The following is an 18,671-nucleotide window of genomic DNA, read 5'->3' as shown; positions in this document are numbered from 1 at the left end:
TTCTGAAGTCTATCACCATCCTCCTCACTGTTCACTGTACTTCCAAGTTGTGTGTGAGCTGTAGATTTGGAAATTGTGCCCTGTACATAGGTCATTAATATAGATCAAAAAAAGCAGTGGCCCCAATACCGACCTCTGGGGAACAGCACTTCCTCCAGTATGAAAAACAACCGTTCACCACTACTCTGTTTGTATCACTTAGCCACTTTCATATCCATGCTGCCACTGTCCCTGTTATTCCATGGGCTTCGATTTTGCTGGTAGTGGTAACACGCCTGGGATCAGTAAACACAAAACCCAGTCTGTTAATCACTTTCAGCTACTGGACTTAGCATGTGCCCCACAGCATCTCTTCTCCCCTCAATATGTGAATAGAGCATCACATCTGTAAACCTGGTTTAAGTTTACATCCACTCAGCAAATCTATTCAAGAAAAGCCTGTCGGCCAATTACACACTGTTAAGTGCCAGTGTGCTGCTGGTTTGATTGGCATTTTGCATGTAATGGACACTGTATTTTGGTCTCCGTATTTAAGGAAGGATATATCTGCATTGGAGGCAGTTCAGAGAAGGTACACTAGGTTGATTCCGGAGATGAGGGGGTTGACTTATGAAGATAGCTTGAGTAGGTTGGGCCTAAACACATTGGAGTTCAGAAGAATGCGATGTGATTTTATCAAAATATAAGATAATGAGGGGGCTTGATAGGTGGATGTAGAGAGGATATTTCCACTTACACGGGAACCTAAAACGAGGGGACATAGTCTTAGAATAAGGGGACACCCAATTAAAACTGAGATGAGGAATTTCTTCTCTGACGGTTGTAAATCTGTGGAATTCTCTGCCCAGGAGAGCTGTGGAGGCTGGGTTTTTGAATATATTTAAGTTGGAAATAGACAGCTTTTTGAGCGATAAGTGAGTAAGGGATTATGGGAAGTGGGCAGGGAAGTGGAACGGAGTCCATGATCAGATCAGCCATGATATTATTGAATGGTGGAGGAGGCCCGAGGGGCCAAATGGCCTACTCCGGCTCCTATTTCTTATGTTCTAACTGAACATTTCTCCCAGCGTAACCTTGTCTGTAATGAAATATGTGTCTTTTAATAAGCCTCAGGTCCTTGCTCATGTCTGCTGCAGATTCCAGAGTTGATTCCCGTGTTGAGGGGTTTGACTTACGGTTGAGTAGGTTGAGGAGGTTGGATTAAAAATATTGCAGTTCAGAAGAATGAGATCTAAGTGTGGCCCTGAAGGTCAGTGTCCAGGCTAAATTCTAATCCCCCCGGAAGATCCTCCCCACAGAATGTCCTTTCTCAGCTCCAGTCAGGTGATGCTAAACACTCAGGTGAGAAAGTCAAAAATCCACAGCAATGTGTTGAAAGCAACACTAATTTATGTGTCTACATCCCAAATATTAAACTCCAGTCGATTTCAGGAGTAATTTACATCAGTGTTACAGAAGTTATAAACCCAAACTGTCAGAATGAACACGATTCAGTCCGGGATGTGAATAACAGCAGAATCCAACCCCTGCAGTCACTTGTGAACTCGCTGATGTCTCAGCAGGTTGCCTGACTGAGAGAATCCCTTGTCACACTCAGATCAGGTGAACGGTCTCTCCCCAGTGTGAACTCGCTGGTGTGTTAGCAGGTTGGTTGAGGTAATAAATCCCTTCCCACATTCAGAGCAGCTGAAGGCCTCTCCCCAGTGTGAACTCGATGGTGTCTCATCAGTTGCTCTTTGCTTTTAAAACTCTTCTCAGAGTCAGAACATTTACAAGGTCTCTCCCCAGTGTGAACTCGATGGTGTCTCATCAGTTGCTCTTTGCTTTTAAAACTCTTCTCAGAGTCAGAACATTTACAAGGTCTCTCCCCAGTGTGAACTTGCTGGTGTCTCATCAGTTGCTCTTTGCTTTTAAAACTCTTCTCAGAGTCAGAACATTTACAAGGTCTCTCCTCATTATGAACTCGCTGGGGTCTCAGCAGGCTGGATGATGTCGTGAATTCCTTCCCACAGTCCGAGCAGGTGAACGGTCTCTCCCCAGTGTGAACTCGCTGGTGTGTCAGCAGCTCGGATGACTGAATGAATCCCTTCCCACAGTCGGAGCAGGTGAACGGTCTCTCCCCAGTGTGAACTCGCTGGTGTGTCAGCAGGTTGGATAACTGAGTGAATCCCTTCCCACAGTCGGAGCAGGTGAACGGCCTCTCCCCAGTGTGAATTCGCTGGTGTGTCATCAGTTGCTCTTTGCTTTTAAAACTCTTCTCACAGTCAGAACATTTACAAGGTCTCTCCTCATTATGAACTCGCTGGTGTGTCAGCAGGTTGGATGATGTTGTGAATCCCTTCCCACAGTCGGAGCAGGTGAACGGTCTCTCCCCAGTGTGAACTCGCTGGTGTGTCAGCAGGTTGGATGATGTAGTGAATCTCTTCCCACAGTCAGAGCAGGTAAACGGCCTCTCTCCAGTGTGAACTCGCTGGTGTGTCATCAGGTGGGATAATGTCGTGAATCCCTTCCCACTGTCGGAGCAGGTGAACGGTCTCTCCCCAGCCTGAACTCGCTGGTGTGGCAGCAGGTCGGATGATTGAATGAATCCCTTCCCACAGTCGGAGCAGGTGAACGGACTCTCCCCAGTGTGAACTCGCCGATGTGTTTCCAGCTGGGATGGGTCGTTGAAACGTGTCCCACAATCCCCACATTTACACGGTTTCTCCCAAGTGTGACTGCACTTGTGTCTCTCCAGTTTGGATGATTGGCTGAAGCCTTGTCCACACACAGAGCATGTCTACCTTTTCTCCCCACTGTGAACGGTGCCTTCTGCTTCCATGGTCAAAAACTGATGATATTCCAGTCCCGATGTATCGAGTGACTGTAAATCTTGAGGTGATGATTGGTTTGAACTTCCAGTCTTCAAATCCTCCCCTTTTAACACCCTGTAAAGTGAATTTCAAACAGGAAAAGTGAGTGTGAGAGAACCCACAAAAACACAAAGGCAGGTTGTGAAATTGAGCTAAATGAATCTGGTCATTTGTGGGGCAAAAGAATAACCATGAAAGCTGCCGGATTGTAGTAAAAACACATCTGGGTCAGTACTGACCTTCAGGGAAGGGACCCCACCTCCCTCGACAGGCCCACATGGTAGATTGTTGTTCCCACTGGGCCCAGAAGTACTGGGGGTGAAACCCAGCAGCTTCTCACTGCTCTCCATCCAGGTCAAACTGATGTAACAAACAGACCCACACAGGAGGCCAGTGAGTGACTTCCACATCCAGCTCCCACTGATACAGAGCGGCTGGGAATTGCTGGGCCTGCTGTATAAATGTAAGTTGTTGTTTTCCTGGTGTGGGGAAGGTGCTGCCCCCGGGGGTTGCTGGTGCCGGGCCCGGTGGCTCTGACTGAGGGCCTGAGAGCAGCACTCGGTGATGCCCGGGGACTGAGAGCCGCACGCGGTGTTGCCCAGGGACTGAGAGCCACACGCGGTGTTGCCCGGGGCCCGAAAGCCGCACTCGGTGTTGCCCAGGGTCTGTGAGCCACACTCGGTGTTGCCCGGGGACTGAGAGCCACACTCGGTGTTACCCGCGGACTGAGAGCCACACTCGGTGTTGCCCGGGGACCGAGAGCCGCACTCGTTGTTGCCTGAGGACTGAGAGCCACACTCGGTGTTACCCGGGGACCGAGAGCCACACTCGGTGTTTCCTGGGGACTGAGAGCCACACTCGGTGTTACCCGGGGACCGAGAGCCACACAAGGTTTTGCCCGGGGACCGACAGCCACACTCGGTGTTGCCTGGGGACTGAGAGCCACACTCGGTGTTACCCGGGGACCGAGAGCCACACTCAGTGTTGCCTGGGGACTGAGAGCCGCACTCGATGTTACCCGGGGACCGAGAGCCGCACTTGGTGTTGCCCGGCGATTGAGAGCCACAGTCGGTGTTGCCCTGGATCTGAGAGCCACACTCGGTGTTGCCCGGGGACAGAGAGCCACACTCGGTGTTGCCCGGGGACTGAGAGCCACATTCGGTGTTGCCCGGGGACTGAGAGCCTCACTCAGTGTTGCCCAGGGACTGAGAGCGGCAGTCGGTGTTGCCTGGGGTCTGAGAGCCGCACTCGGTTTGGCCGGGAGCCCGAGAGCCGCACTCGGTGTTGCCCGTGGTCTGAGAGCCACACTCGGTGTTGCCCGGGGACCGAGAACCACACTCGTTGTTGCCCGTGGACCGAGAGCCGCACTCGGTGTTACCCAGGGACCGAGAGCCGCACTCGGTGTTGCCCGGGAACGGAGGGCCACACTCGGTGTTGCCCGAGGACTGAGAGCCACATTCGGTGTTGCGCGGGGACTGAGAGCCGCACTCGGTGTTGCCCGGGGACCGTGAACCACACTCGGTGTTGCCCGTCGACTGAGAGCCACACTCGGTGTTGCCCGGGGACTGAGAGCCACACTCGGTGTTGGCCGCGGACTGAGAGCCTCACTCGGTGTTGCGCGGGAAGTGAGAGCCGCACTCGGTGTTGCCCTGGAGCCCGAGAGCCGCACTCGGTGTTGCCCGGCGTCTGAGAGCCACACTCTGTGTTGCCCGGGGACTGAGAGCCACACTCGGTGTTGCCCGGGGACTGAGAGCCACACTCGGCTAAAAAGGAGGCAGACAAAAAGCAGGAAACTATAGACCAGTTCGCCTAACATCTGTGGTTGGGAAAATGTTGAAGAGTTCATTCTTAAAGAAGCAGTAGCACGACATTTGGGAAAGCATAATTCGGACAGGCAGAGTCAGCATGGATTTATGAAGGGGATGTTAAGTTTGACAAATTTGCTGGAATTCTTTGAGCATGTAAAGAACAGGGTGGATAAAGTGGCTGTGGTGTATTTGGACTCCCAGAAGGCATTTGACTGGTGCCACACAAAATGTTACTGCACAAGATAAAAGTTCACGGGGCTGGGGGTAATATATTAGCAAGGATCGAGGATTGGCTAACTAACAGAAAACAGAGAGTCGGTATAAATGGTTCATTCTTGGGTTGACAATCAGTAACTAGTGGGGTGCCGCAGGGATCAGTGCTGGGCCCCAGCTATTTACAATCTATATTAACGACTTGGAAGAAGGGTCCGACTGCAACGTAGCCAAGTTTGCTGATGATATGAAGATGGGAGGAAAAGCAATGTGTGAGGAGGACACAAATAATCTGTAAAAGGACACAGATAGACTAATTGAGTGGGCAAAAGTTTGGCAGATGGAGTATAATGTTGGAAAGTGTGAGGTCATGCACTATGGCAGAAAAAAAATCAAAGAGCAAGTTATTATTTAAATGGAGAAAGATTTCAAAGTGCTGCAGTACAGCGGGACCTGGGGGTACTTGTGCATGAAACACAAAAGGTTAGTATGCAGGGACATCAGGTGATCAGGAAGGCCAACTGAATCTTGGCCTTTATTGCAAAGTGGCTGGAGTAGAAAAGCAGGGAAATCTTGCTACAGTTATACAAGTTATTGGAGAGGCCACACCTTGAATACTGCGTGCAGTTTTGGTTTTCATATTTATGAAAGGATATGCTTGTTTTGGAGGAAGTTGAGAGAAGGTTCACCAGGTTGATTCCGGAGATGAGGGGGTTGACTTATGAGAAAAGATTGAGGAGGTTGGGCCTCTACTCATTGGAGTTCAGAAGAACGAATGAGAGGTGATTTACCGAAATGTATAAGATAATGAGGGGAATTGACAAGGTGGAAGCAGAAAGGATGTTTTCACTAATCGGGGAGACTAGAAATAGGGGACATAATCTTAGAATAAGGGGCCCTCCATTTAAAATTGAGGTGCGGAAGAATTTCTTCTCTCAGAGGGTTCAAACCTGTGACATTCGCTGCCTCAGAGAGCTGTGGAAGCTGGGACATTGAATACATTTCAGACAGAGATAGACATTGTCTTAAATGATAAGGGAATAAGGGGTTATGGGAAGCGGGCAGGGAAGTGGTCCTGAGTCGATGATCGGATCAGCCATGATCGTATTAAATGGTGGAGCAGGCTCGGGGGGCCATATGGCCTACTCCTGCTCCTATTTCTTCTGTTCATATTTTCTTATATAGTGGGTGTCTGGTATGGGAGTGTGGATTTTATTCTGCATCTGTCCATCTCTGGTACGTGGATGAGGGTTTTACTCTGTATGTTAATTTCTGATACGAGAGTTGGATTTTATCCTGTACCTGTCAATTTCTGGTAATTGCCTGTGGGTTTCATTCTGTATCAAAAAGGGCCATATTACAACATAATTCCATAAGGACAATGTGTGTTTAAAAAACACAAGCCTGAAGGATCTGAGTCTCAAAGCTAGAAGCATTGTAATAAGGTGGACGAATTAACTGCACATATAGCTGTTAATAGATATGATGTAATTGGGATTACTGAGACATGGCTCCAGGGTAACCAAGGCTGGGAACATAACATCTGGGAGTATTCAATATTCAGGAAGGATAGCCAGAAAGGAAAATGAGGTGGGGTAGTGTTAAAGGTTAAGAGGAGGTTAATGCAATAGTGAGGAAGACATTGGCTGGGATAATGTGGAACCTATATGGGTTGAGCTGTGAAACACCAAAGGGCAGAAAACGTGAGTTGGGGTTATGTGCAGACCACCAAACAGTAGTAGGGAGGTTGGGGATGGCATCAAACAGGAAATTAGGGACACGTGCAATAAGGGTACAGCAGTTATCATGGGTGACCTTAACCTAGATATTGATTGGGCTAAGCAAACTTGTAGCAATACTTTGGAGGAGGATTTCCTGGAGTGTATCAGGGATGATTTTCTAGACCAATATGTCGAGGAACCAACTGGAGAGCACGCCAGCCTAGACTGGGTCTTGTGTAAAGAGAGAGGATTAATTAGCAATCTGGTCATGAGTGGCCACTTGGGGAAGAGTGACCATAATATGGTAGAATTCTTCATTAAGCTGGAGAGCGACACAGTTAACTAAGAGACTAGGGTCCTGAACTTAAAGCAAACTTCAATGGTATGAGATGTGATTTGGCTGGGATAAACAGGCGAATGATACTTAAAGGGTTGCCGGTGGATAGGCAATGGCAGACATTTAATGATCACATGGATGAATTACAACTATTGTGCATCCCTGTCTGGCGTAAAAATAAAACCGGAAAGGCGGCTCAATCGTGGCTAACAAGGGAAATTAGGGACAGTGTTAAATCCAAGGAAGACATTTTAACTGGCCAGGAAAAGCAGCAAACCTGAGGACTGGGAGAAATGTAGAATGCAACAGAGGAGGACTAAGGGTGTAATTAGGAGGGAAGATAGAGTATGAGAGTAAGCTTGCAGGGAACATTAAAAACTGACTGCAAAAGCTTCTATAGATATGTCAAGAGAAAAAGATTAATGAACACAAATATGGTTCCTTGCAGTCAGAATCAGGTGAATTCATAACAGGGAACAAGGAAATGACAGACCAATTGAACAAATACTTTGGTTCTGTCTTCACCAAGGAAGACACGAATAACCTCCCGAAATTACTAGGGAACCGAGGGTCTAACGGGAAGGAAGAACTGAGGGAAATCCTTATTAATCAGGAAATGGTTGGAGGGAAACTGATGGGACTGAAGGCCGATAAATCCCCAGGGCCTGATAGTCTGCATCCCACAGTAGTTAAATAAGTGGCCCGAGAAATAGTAGATGCATTGGTGGTCATTTTCCAGAATTTCTTGAACTATGGATCAGTACCTGTAGATTGGAGGGTAGCTAATGTAACCCCACTTTTTAAAAAAAGGAGGGAGAGAGAAAACGGAATTATAGACCGGTTAGCCTGACATTGGTGGTGGGGAAAATGCTGTAATCAATTATTAAAGATGTAATAGCAGAGCATTTGGAAAACAGTGACAGGATTGGTCCAAATCAGCATGGATTTCTGAAAGGGAAATCATGCTTGACAAACCTTCGAGAGTTTTTTGAGGATGAAACTAGTAGAGTGGATAAGGGAGAACCAGTGGATGTGTTGTATTTGGAATTTCAAAAGACTTATGACAAGGTCCCACACAAGAGATTGGTGTGCAAAATTAAAGCACATGGTATTGGGGGTAATGTATTGACGTGGGTAGAGAACTGGTTGGCAGACAGGAAGCAAAGAGTAGGAATAAACGGGCCTTTTTCAGAATGGCAGGCAGTGACTAGTGGGGTGCCGCAAGGTTCAGTGCTGGGATCCCAGCTATTCACAATATATATTAATGATTTAGACGATGGAATTGAAGGTAATATCTCCAAGTTTGCAGATGACACTAAGCTGGGTGTCAGTGTCAGCTGTGAGTAGAATGCTCAGAGGCTGCAAGGTGACTTGGACAGGTTAGGTGAATGGGCAATTGCATGGCAGATGCAGTATAATGTGGATTATTGTGAGGTTATCCATATTGGGTGCAAAAACAGGAAGGCAGATTATTATCTGAATGGTGGCAGATTATTAAAATGGGATGTGCAAAGAGACCTGGGTGTCATGGTGCATCAGTCACTGAAGGTAGGCAGGTCCAGCAGGCAGTAAAGAATGCAACTGGCATGCTGGCCTTCATAGCGAGGGGACTTGAGTATAGGAGCAGGGAAGTCTTACTGCAGTTGTGCAGGGCCTTGGTGAGACCACACCTTGAGTATTGTGTGCAGTTTTGGTCTCTTAATCTGAGCAAGGACGTGCTTGCTGTTGAGGGAGTGCAGCGAAGGTTCACCAGACGAATTCCCTGGATGTCAGGACTGACATATGAAGAAAGATTGGATCAGCTATGCTGGAATTTAGAAGAATGAGTGGGGATCTCAGAAACTTATAAAATTATGACAGGACTGGACATGTTAGATGCAGGAAGAATGTTCCTGATGTTGGGGAAGTCCAGAATTAGGGGTCACAATCTTAGGATAAGGGGCAAGCCATATCGGACTGAAATGAGGAGAAACTTTTTCACCCAGAGAGTGGTAAACCTGTGCAATTCTCTACCACAGAAAGTTTTGAAGTCCAATTCGTTGGATATATTCAAGAGGGAATTAGATGTGGCTCTTACGGCTAAGGGGATCAAGAGATAGGGAGAGAAAGAGGGAGTGGGGTACTGAAGTTGCATGATCAACCATGATTATATTGAATGGCGATGGAGGCTCGACGGGCCGAATGGCTTGCTCCTGCACCTATTTTCTATGTTTCTTTCCATTCTTGGTGTGTGATGTGTATTTTGTGCTGTATCTGTCCATCTCTGTTATGTTAATTTGAGCTCTACTCCAAACCCGTCATTCTCCTTTATATTAGGATTGTTTTACTGTGTACCATCAATTCCTGACAGAGTATTCGTTTTACTTTATAACTGTCAATTTGTGTTATGCAGATGAGTTTTATGCTGAATCTTTCGGTCTCTGGTATGTGAGTGTGGGCCTTTCTCTTTATCTCCATTTATGTTATGGGAGCCTGGGTTTTATTTTGTACCTGTCAAGTTCTGATATGTGATTGCGGGCCTCACTCGAAACCGGCCAGTTTCTGTTTAATTTTGAGTGGACTTTCCTTTGTACCTGTCAGTTTCTGGAATGAAAGAGAGGTCTTTACCCTGTACTGTCAATTACTGGTTTGTGAGTCTGGGCATGTCACTGTATGTCAATTTATTTTATGGGAATATGAATTTTAATATGTCAGCCTCTAAAATGTGAGTATGGGTTTTATACTGTATCTCTCAGTCACTGATATGCAAGTGTGTGTATTTTTCTGTAACTGTCAGTTTTTGGTGTGTGTTGAGGTTTAATCTGTGCCTCTCAGTTTCTGCTGTGGTAGTCTGAGTTTAATCTGTATTTGCCAGTCTCTGGTATGTGAACGTGAGAATCAATTTTACTTTTTACCTGTATTTCTCTGATATGTGAGTGAAGATTTTGCCTTCTCCGTGTCATTGTTCAGATGTGTGTGTGTGGGTTTTACTCTGCCCCGATCAGTTCCTGCGATGCAAGTAACAATTTTACTTAATGCATTTCAGTTTTCCGACATGTGCACATGGGATTTACACTTCACCTGTCACTCTCTGGTATGTAAGTGGGGATTTTATTCTGTTGCTGTCACTTTCATATATGTGTTTGTATGTTGTATACTGTATCTGTCAGTCTGTGGTACGGGAATGTGGGTTTTATTCTGCACCTGTCATCTTCTGGTATGTTCGGGGGGTTAAATACTGAATCCGTCAGATTCTGAAACATAAATATGGCTTTTGCTCTGTACCCGTCAGCTTCTGATATGCGAGTGTGGTTTATACTTTCTGTTTGACATTTTTTCTGATAGATGATTGTCTTTTATTCTCTACCTGCCAGTTTCTGGAAAGTGAGTGCGGGTGTTTAATGTACCTGTCAGTTTGATCTGTTTCAATGGTGAAACACCATCTGATTCTACTGCTCCATGTGGCTGTAAGATTCACAATGTAACTCTGCCACTTCGGATCACTGTGGGACTGACAGCTTCTGCTGTCTGTGACAATAGGATTGAGGCCAGTTCTGTGTCTCTGCATTCTGAGTGATAATCTACTTACTGTGAGTGAAAAGGAGCTGCCTGCACTGTTCCTTGTATTCTGGGTGGAGGAAAGATCACATTTGTTCTGGCTGGTTGAAGAATTTTGCTGTGAAAATAATAATACGAGAACATTATTAGTTCTAAGATATGGATGCGGGGACAATACGAGGTATCTGAGGGAGTGACAATGTATGTCTCGATCATCAGCAACATGGTTGCGGGGAACTCAGTTCACCGAAATATAACCCGTCTTTAAAATATCTTCTCCCATACTCCTCTCCTGGTGCCTGCAATAGATGCATTTTGTGAAATTCCACACATCCTCACTGTCAGACTGTGTTTCCACTGCTCACTGCCCAAGAACAATAGACATGGTGAGATTGGAACTGAATCAGGAACATTCACAACTGATTTGGGGAAAGAAAGCAGAAATTATTTGAATGAGCGTGTGGTTTACTTTCTCTGTTACCTTACACAGTCCACACACAGCCCGAGAATGGCCTCTCCCTTCACCCACTCACACCATGTTCCGGAACTAGTTCCTGCTCCACTCTGCCTCTTACACACAGCCCCCGAGGGAACTAAACCAGGAATATTCACTGCTGGTTTGAAGAGAGAAAGCAGCAGATTGTAAATAGCAGTTTCTGCCCATTCTGTCTCCCTTACCCGGGACACACACTGTCCAAACATTGCCCGAGAATGGCCTCTCCCTTCCCCCACTCACACTACGCACTGACACTGGTTCTTGGTCCACTCTGCCTCTTACACACAGCCCCCGACTCCCCCTGAACACCCCCCGGACTCAATGCCGATCTCTGAGTCCATCTGCGGACACGCTCCCAAAGCGCTGCCCTGCTGTTAGGAGGCTACTGCTTGCTGCCTTATCCCAGGGTCACGGTGTCTCCATTCCAGGCTGTTTACACAATCTTCTTCCACTCACTGAGTGAATGGTGATCACAGGCAGTGCTGGGGGAGGGGAGGGCGCATGTGCTATTCTGCTCACTGGAAATCGACACAGGGGGTGGGGCTGGACCGCGCATGCGCAGCTCTCTGAATTAATTCAATCTGTAAAAATCAAAGCGCACATTACCCTATTTACTTATTATCAGAATCTGAGCAAAGGAACTAGGCCTGAGGGGAGAGGACAGAGAATGATTAAAGCTGGGAGCCTTTTCCCTTGGAGATGCTCAATTTGGGATCATTCCGTGCAGCGTGTTTCTCTCCATGATCCCGTCTTCACAAAGCAATTCTACAAAAACATCAGAGGGACGAGGGAGTGGGAGTGTTTGGTGGGACCGTGCAGGAGTTAATATCTGACAGAAACAATCTGAGATCAGTTTAATTACAGTAAAACACTAGGTCACTGAGAGTAATACTGAAGTGGATAATCAAGGGGCCATAGTGAGGGAGGAACTTAATACAATCACTATTCATAATGAAGTAGTGCTCAGAAAAATAATGGGACTAAAGGCAGAGAATTCACCTTGCCCTGATGGCTTCAATCGTAGGGTCTTAAGAGAAGTGACTGCAGAGATAGTGGATACGTTGGTTGTAATTTACCAAAATTCCCTGGAATCTGGGGCGGTACCAACAGATTGGAAAAACGAAAGTGTAACGCCTCTATTTAAAAAAGGAGGCAGACAAAAAGCAGGAAACTATAGACCAGTTAGCCTAATATCTGTCATTGGGAAAGTGTTGAAGACCATTATTAAGGAAGCAGGAGTGGGACATTTGGAAAAGCATGATTCAATCAAGCAGAGTCAGTATGGCTTCATGAAAGGGAAATCATGTTTGACAAATTTGCTGGAGTTCTTTGAGGATATAATGAGTAGGATGGATAAGGCAGAACCAGTGGATGTGGAGTATTTGGATTTCCAGAAGGCATTTGGTAAGGTGGCACATAAGAGGTTACTGCACAAGATAAAACCTCACAGGGTTGGGGGCAGTATATTAGCATGGATAGAGGATAGGCTAACTAACAGAAAACAGAGAGTCGGGATAAATGGGTCTTTTTCTGGTTGGCAAATGGTGACTAGTGGGGTGCCGCAGGAATCGGTGCTAGGTCCTCAACAATTTAAAATCTTTATTAATCACTTGGATGTAAGGACTGAGTGTAATATAGCCAAGTTTGCTGATGATACAAAGGTGGGTGAGAAAGCAAATTTAAGACACGAAAAATCTGCAAAGGGATATAGACAGGCGAAATGAGTGGGCAAAAATTTGTGAGATGTAGTATAATATGGGAAAATGTGCGGTTATCCACATTGGCAGAAATAATAGAAAAGCAAATTATAATTTAAATGGAGAAAAATTGCAAGTGCTACAGGACAGAGCGACCTGAGGGTGTTTGTGCATAAAACACAAAAAGTCAGTCTGCAGGTACAGCAAGTAATCAGAAAGGCAAATGGAATGTTGGCCTTTATTGCAAGTGGGATAAAGCATAAAATCAGAGAAGTCCTGCTACAACTGTACAGAGTATTGGTGAGACCACACCTGGAATACTGCGTGCAGTTTTGGTCTCTGTATTTAAGGAAGGATATATTTGCATTGGAGGCTGTTCAGAGGTTAATTCTGGCGATGAGGGGTTTGTCTGATGAGGATATGTTGAGAAGGTTGTGCTGATACACTTTGGAGTTCAAAAGAATGAGAGGTGATCTTATTGAAACATATGATAACGAGGGGACTGGAGAAGCTGGATCCAGAGAAGATATTTCCACTCAGGGTAAACTAAAACTAGGGTGCATAGTCTCAGAATAAGGGGTCACCCATTTAAAACTGAGATGAGGAGGAATTTCGTCGCTCAGAGAGTAAATCTATGGAATTCACTGCCCCAGAGAGCTGTAGAGGCTGGGTTATTGAATGTATTTAAGGGAGAGATAGACAGATATTTGAGCGATAAGGGAGTAAAGTGTTATGGGGAGCGGGCAGGGAAGTGGAGGTGAGTCCATGATGTGATCAGCCATGATCTTATTGAATGGCAGAGTAGCATCCAAGGGCCAAATGATCCACTCCTGCTCCTATTTCTTATGTTATTATGTTTTTATGAGATAATAACCCTGGGACTGTACATGGGGACTCTAACACTGGGACTGTACGTGGGGACTCTAACCCTGGGACTGTACATGGGGACTCTAACCATGGGACTGTACATGGGGACTCTAATCCTGGGACTGTACATGGGGACTCTAACCCTGGGACTGTAAATGGAGACTCTAACCCTGGGATTGTACATGGGGATTCTAACCCTGGGACTGTACATGGGGACTCTAACCCTGGGACTGTACATGGGGACTCTAACTATGGGACTGTACGTGGGGACTCTAACCCTGGGACTGTAGATGGGGACTCTAACCCTGGGACTGTACATGGGGACTCTAATCCTGGGACTGTACATGGGGACTCTAACCCTGGGACTGTACATGGGGATTCTAAGCCTGGGACTGTACATGGGGACTCTAACCCTGGGACTGTACATGGGGACTCTAACCCTGGGACTGTACATGTGGATTCTAACCCTGGGAGTGAACAGCTCTGGGGCTTTCCTGTTACAATTGTCTGGGATGTAACCAGAAGCTTAACACTGAGCAGTGCCTTTCGGAGATGGTGAGAAATCCGAGGTGTGAGAATATAACTCAGCTGTTACTTTACCAAGATGGCCATGCATGCGCTTTGCTGCTCACTGAACCAAGATGTCGGAGAACTGGCCGTGCCTTCCTGTACAAAGATGGCCGCCGTTACCCTGGGCCTGTGACCGGGAGAAAGCCTCGAGGCTGCAGCCGCCGATATTCCAGTTATTATTCCGGGCTTCCGGCGGGCACCAGTTGTTTATGAAGCCTCCCCGGCTACCCGCTGCTCCATTACTCACCTCCGCCCCGCTGAAATTGAGCTGTTTTGCGGAGCACATTTCACCATCACTGCTCCGCCATTACACACACCGCGCAAGCTCCGAATACTGCCAGTTCCCGCGCCGGAGCACTGGGCCCCTGAAGTCTGGGGTCGGCACATTCTTCATCGCGGGGAATTCTGGGTAAATAGGAACAGCCAATCAGTGATGGAGCAGGATTTACTGGGCTCCTATTGGGCACTGAACCATATTCATTCTGGCATTTAGACTTTGTTTCTGCTGCTCTGAATAACCCTGTACCTGAGCTGGAGATTAATGTTCTGTCTCAATATTGTTTCAAACACCGTGTGTCCAATATTTCATTTCTCCATAACCATCATCATCATAGGCAGTCCCTGGAAGCGAGGATGACTTGCTTCCACGCAAAAAAGAATGAGTTCTCAGGTGTTTTACTGAAGGACCTAATATTGCAGATCCTGAGCTACATCTTGAAGGGTGGAAGATGCCTGTGTTTGGATTTTTTAACGTGTAATGGCCGTTGCACACCAGTCACCACACTGGCTTGACAGAGCTCGGTCTTGGTCCAGTGGCAAGGATTACCCCAGACGACTGGAGACCAGCTGTGCTGCACGGATTGAGCGCACACATGTAGCAGTCTGGGCTGGGCCATGCTGCCCCTAGGCCCTTGCCCCTTCTGGGCCCCAGACTCATGCCTCTCCTGGGCCCCGGTCACGTCCTTCTATAATCTCTTGCTGCTCCTTCACCCCTCCTGATCTGCCTGCCCGCACTGCAATTAGCGACGTGACTTTGCAGCCGTCACCATGCTACAATGGAATGCCACCGCCGCACACTGCTCCCTCTGATGGCCCCGACCTGCTGATGGTCATGCAGGCCGGGACCATGCCGCTGCACGAGAGACTAATTCATGTTCCCTTCCCTTCCATTTTGGGCCTTTTCTTACTCTAGATTATTTCACTTCTCACGCAGTTCATCTTTTGCCACATCAAATCCCAAGCTTGTTCCGTTTGAGCATACGGCTTGTGGATGTCATACATTGAACCGGCGTGTCTCACTTTACACACATTTGACGTTCCTTGAACGAACTATCTTGCTTAAGACTGGAACTCTCTTATTTTCTATATTGTTTGACGATTTTTGAATGCGGTTAATAGATGTCCACACATACTACACCTTTGAAATGTTCTGCTCTTTGTAATTGTCTTTGCTAATTTTGATGGGTTAGTTGATTATAATTACTTGTTACTAACATACGTTGCAGACATTTTTTGCATCAAAATAATTGTTTAAACACTTCCTTTATCGGGTCTTTAGCTTCCCCACTGATCTCTATTTCCTCTTGTGGGGGGAATCGAGAACCAGGTGCCAAAGTCTGAGCATAAGGGGTCGCCCATTTAAAACGGAAATTAGGATGAATTTCTTCTCTCAGAGAGTCGTGAATCTTTGAAATTCTGTACCCCAGAGAGCAACGGACGCTGGGTCATTGAATATATTTAAGTTGCAGATAGACTGATGTTTGAAAGATAAGGAAGTCAAGCGTTATGCGGAGAGGGCAGGGATGTGGAATTGAGGCCAAGATCAGATTAGCCATGATATTATTGAATGGCAGAGCGGGCTCAATGGGCTAGATGGCCTACTTCTGCTCCTATTTCTTATGTTCTTAGCATTAATTAGGAGCTGGGTTTAGATGTAGGTTTAGTGGTTAGTGGGTGTGGGTTGTGGCTATGTGTTAGGATTGGGATTAGTGTTTGGGATATTCAATATGATATTCGGCTTAGGATATAGTGATTAACGTTGAAAGCACTATTGGCAATATAAGTGTCACTGGACTTGCCCTTTTCCATTTCATGATTTTAACCTCTCACAGACGAGTCACAAAACAGCCTCACAATGTGTTAATTCAAGGAACCTTCGTTCCTGCGCAAGCCTCATTTCCTCCCTTCTTTAAATCTCTACATTTCTCACAGCAAATTCAATTAGTGACATTAAATTTGGGGATTTTGGGACAATAACAGATGGATACAATTGTTGTGCTGGTTACATTTAATCATCAGACTGCTTGAAAAGGGCTTCTGACAATAATCAGTCACCAGGCCTCACCAGTCACCGCCTGATTCCACCATCATATCTTCATTCATTACCACACGTTTCCCCCCTAACTAGAGCTGCTTTCAGCGGCATGGCCATTCCCCACATTGAGGCTCTCTAATTACCGAGCAGAGCATGAACACCGGCACAGACTGGTTAGTCCGAATGGCCCATTTCTGTCCCATATATCTGATGTAATTCTATAGTCTCAATGTAAGTGGTCCAAGGATTTGGTGCCTCAGTGTTATTGGTCTCTGGATTTGTTGTCACGGTATTAGTAATCCCTCAATTTGGTCTCACGATGTAATTCATCGTGGATTTGATTTCTCATTGTAACTGGTCCCTGTATTTGCTGCCTCAGTGTAAGGGGTCCCTGGATTTGATGCCTCAATGTAAGTTGTCCCTGGATTTTGAGCTACAATGTATGTGGTCCCTGGATTTAGTGTCAACAACACCTCGTCACTGGGACTGAGGGCAAACCCGCCGCCCAGCCACGCATTCAGCACAGAATGATCCCACTCAAATCTATTCCCAATTAACACTGCCCACATTAATTCATCAGAAACAGTCCAGTGCCTGAAAAAAACTGCAACCCCACGTCTAACTTCAGTGAAACACACAATACAAAACATTTAAAAGGAAAAATAAACCCCATCATATTTCAACAAATGCAATTAAAGGGCTGTAAATCCCATTCACTCATACACCTTCTTCACCCCTTCTCTCAACCTCCCCCTCCCCAACTACTCTTTCAACCCAACTTCCCAACCCCTCACCCCAAATTCTCTATCACCGCATTTCTCTCAAACTCTCACCCCAACTCCTCTTTTACGCCTACTCTCCAAACCCTCCTCACCCAACTCCTCTTTTAACCTACAATTTAATTTTTAACATCACTTACACAAGTCATCCACACAGGAGATAAATCTCAGGACCTTCTGTGTAATGGTGAGGTGATCACTGGGCAATAAAATGCAGAGACTGGTGGGAGGCTGCTTATTACCCTCGGTGAGATTTAATCCCCTTTCCCACAGTACACTGCGGACAAGTGGTCACCTTGGTAAAGGAATGGTCAGTGTGACATCACTTTCGAATCAAGAGCACACAAGACAATGGGTCATCAATAAATGGTAAAGGGATTAAACACTCTGCAATTACATTGTAAATAAGAGCAAATAAAATGCTGGAAGATAACTGGCGAAGACAATAGCTTATCTCTGTGGAATTCACTGAAAACATTAAGAAAGATGTGTTTCGTTTACTCACACGCACACACACACGCATATATAGTAAAGACTTTGTGTGTGTACTTTTCAGTTGTTGTGCTTAACCAGATGCGTAATTTTCCTTTCGGCCTTTAGGACCTTGCGGGGGCCCACCAGCGGTGCTTGCTGTGTGAGGATATAAGGAGACCGCGCGCGTTTGCTCCTCCCTAACCTGGGGGAATGGAGCAGATATTTAAAGGGACTCGGACTCCCTTTTCACTGCCTATTTATACCTAAAGGAACAGTGCAGTTTATCTCGGAGTGTCGGGGGACTTCATGAAACGACCTCCCATTAACAGTTGTTCCCTTCTGTACTGTGCAGTGATTGAAAAGCTGTCGATTTCAGTGACTTGCGCCTTTCTAAAATGTCTCACTCATTTTGATGATCCATTTGACTTGAATTTGGAAAGACTTCAGAATTGTGCAGTGGGACGAAAGTCTCGTTTAAAGCAAGAGTAAAATGTGTTTCAAAATATTATTTCTAAACCTCTCCCCATCCCCCAAATTTTAGAACACTCTGCAATGCTGACTGAGAAGTTCCCAAGTTCGTTCCTTGATCTGTGCTGTTAGTTTATCTCAGCCAAGGCAGCAGTTCAGGGGTTATAATTGTCCTCGGTACCAGTGGGCTAAATATGATTAAAAATTAGTCAGTGCCCATGCTCTCGATACCAATCCAATGACGTCAACTGGGAAATGATTTCAACTGGGAAGTGTGTGGTTGTAATTTGAGGGCAGGACTGGACTCGACTCTGATGCCTACCACAGTGGAAATGTCTATCCTGTACTTAAAGTAACAACGTTTGTAAGCTCAATTTGCAGGGTATTAGAAGGTGAGGGTCTACAGATGGGAAACTGAAACCAATCATCACGGCAAGATTTGAGAGGTTCACCGGATTGATCAGGATCACCCTATCATCAGCCTTTGGAAAAACACAAATCACAGCGGTGAGAAACAGGACACATGTTCTGTGTGTGG

At 46.2% G+C, this 18,671-nt stretch overlaps 1 pseudogene; it reads right to left on the bottom strand.

The window, feature by feature from the left end:
- Window positions 1–1,598: 1,598 nt before the first annotated feature.
- LOC139238065 (zinc finger protein 551-like) lies at window positions 1,599–2,764 on the bottom strand (annotated as a pseudogene).
- Window positions 2,765–18,671: the final 15,907 nt, after the last annotated feature.

Source organism: Pristiophorus japonicus, chromosome 25 (assembly GCF_044704955.1).
Source record: "Pristiophorus japonicus isolate sPriJap1 chromosome 25, sPriJap1.hap1, whole genome shotgun sequence".
In the NCBI taxonomy this organism is placed as follows: domain Eukaryota; kingdom Metazoa; phylum Chordata; class Chondrichthyes; family Pristiophoridae; genus Pristiophorus; species Pristiophorus japonicus.
The sequence above is the reverse complement of the archived record's forward strand: the minus strand, read 5'-3'. Positions and strand labels throughout refer to the sequence as shown.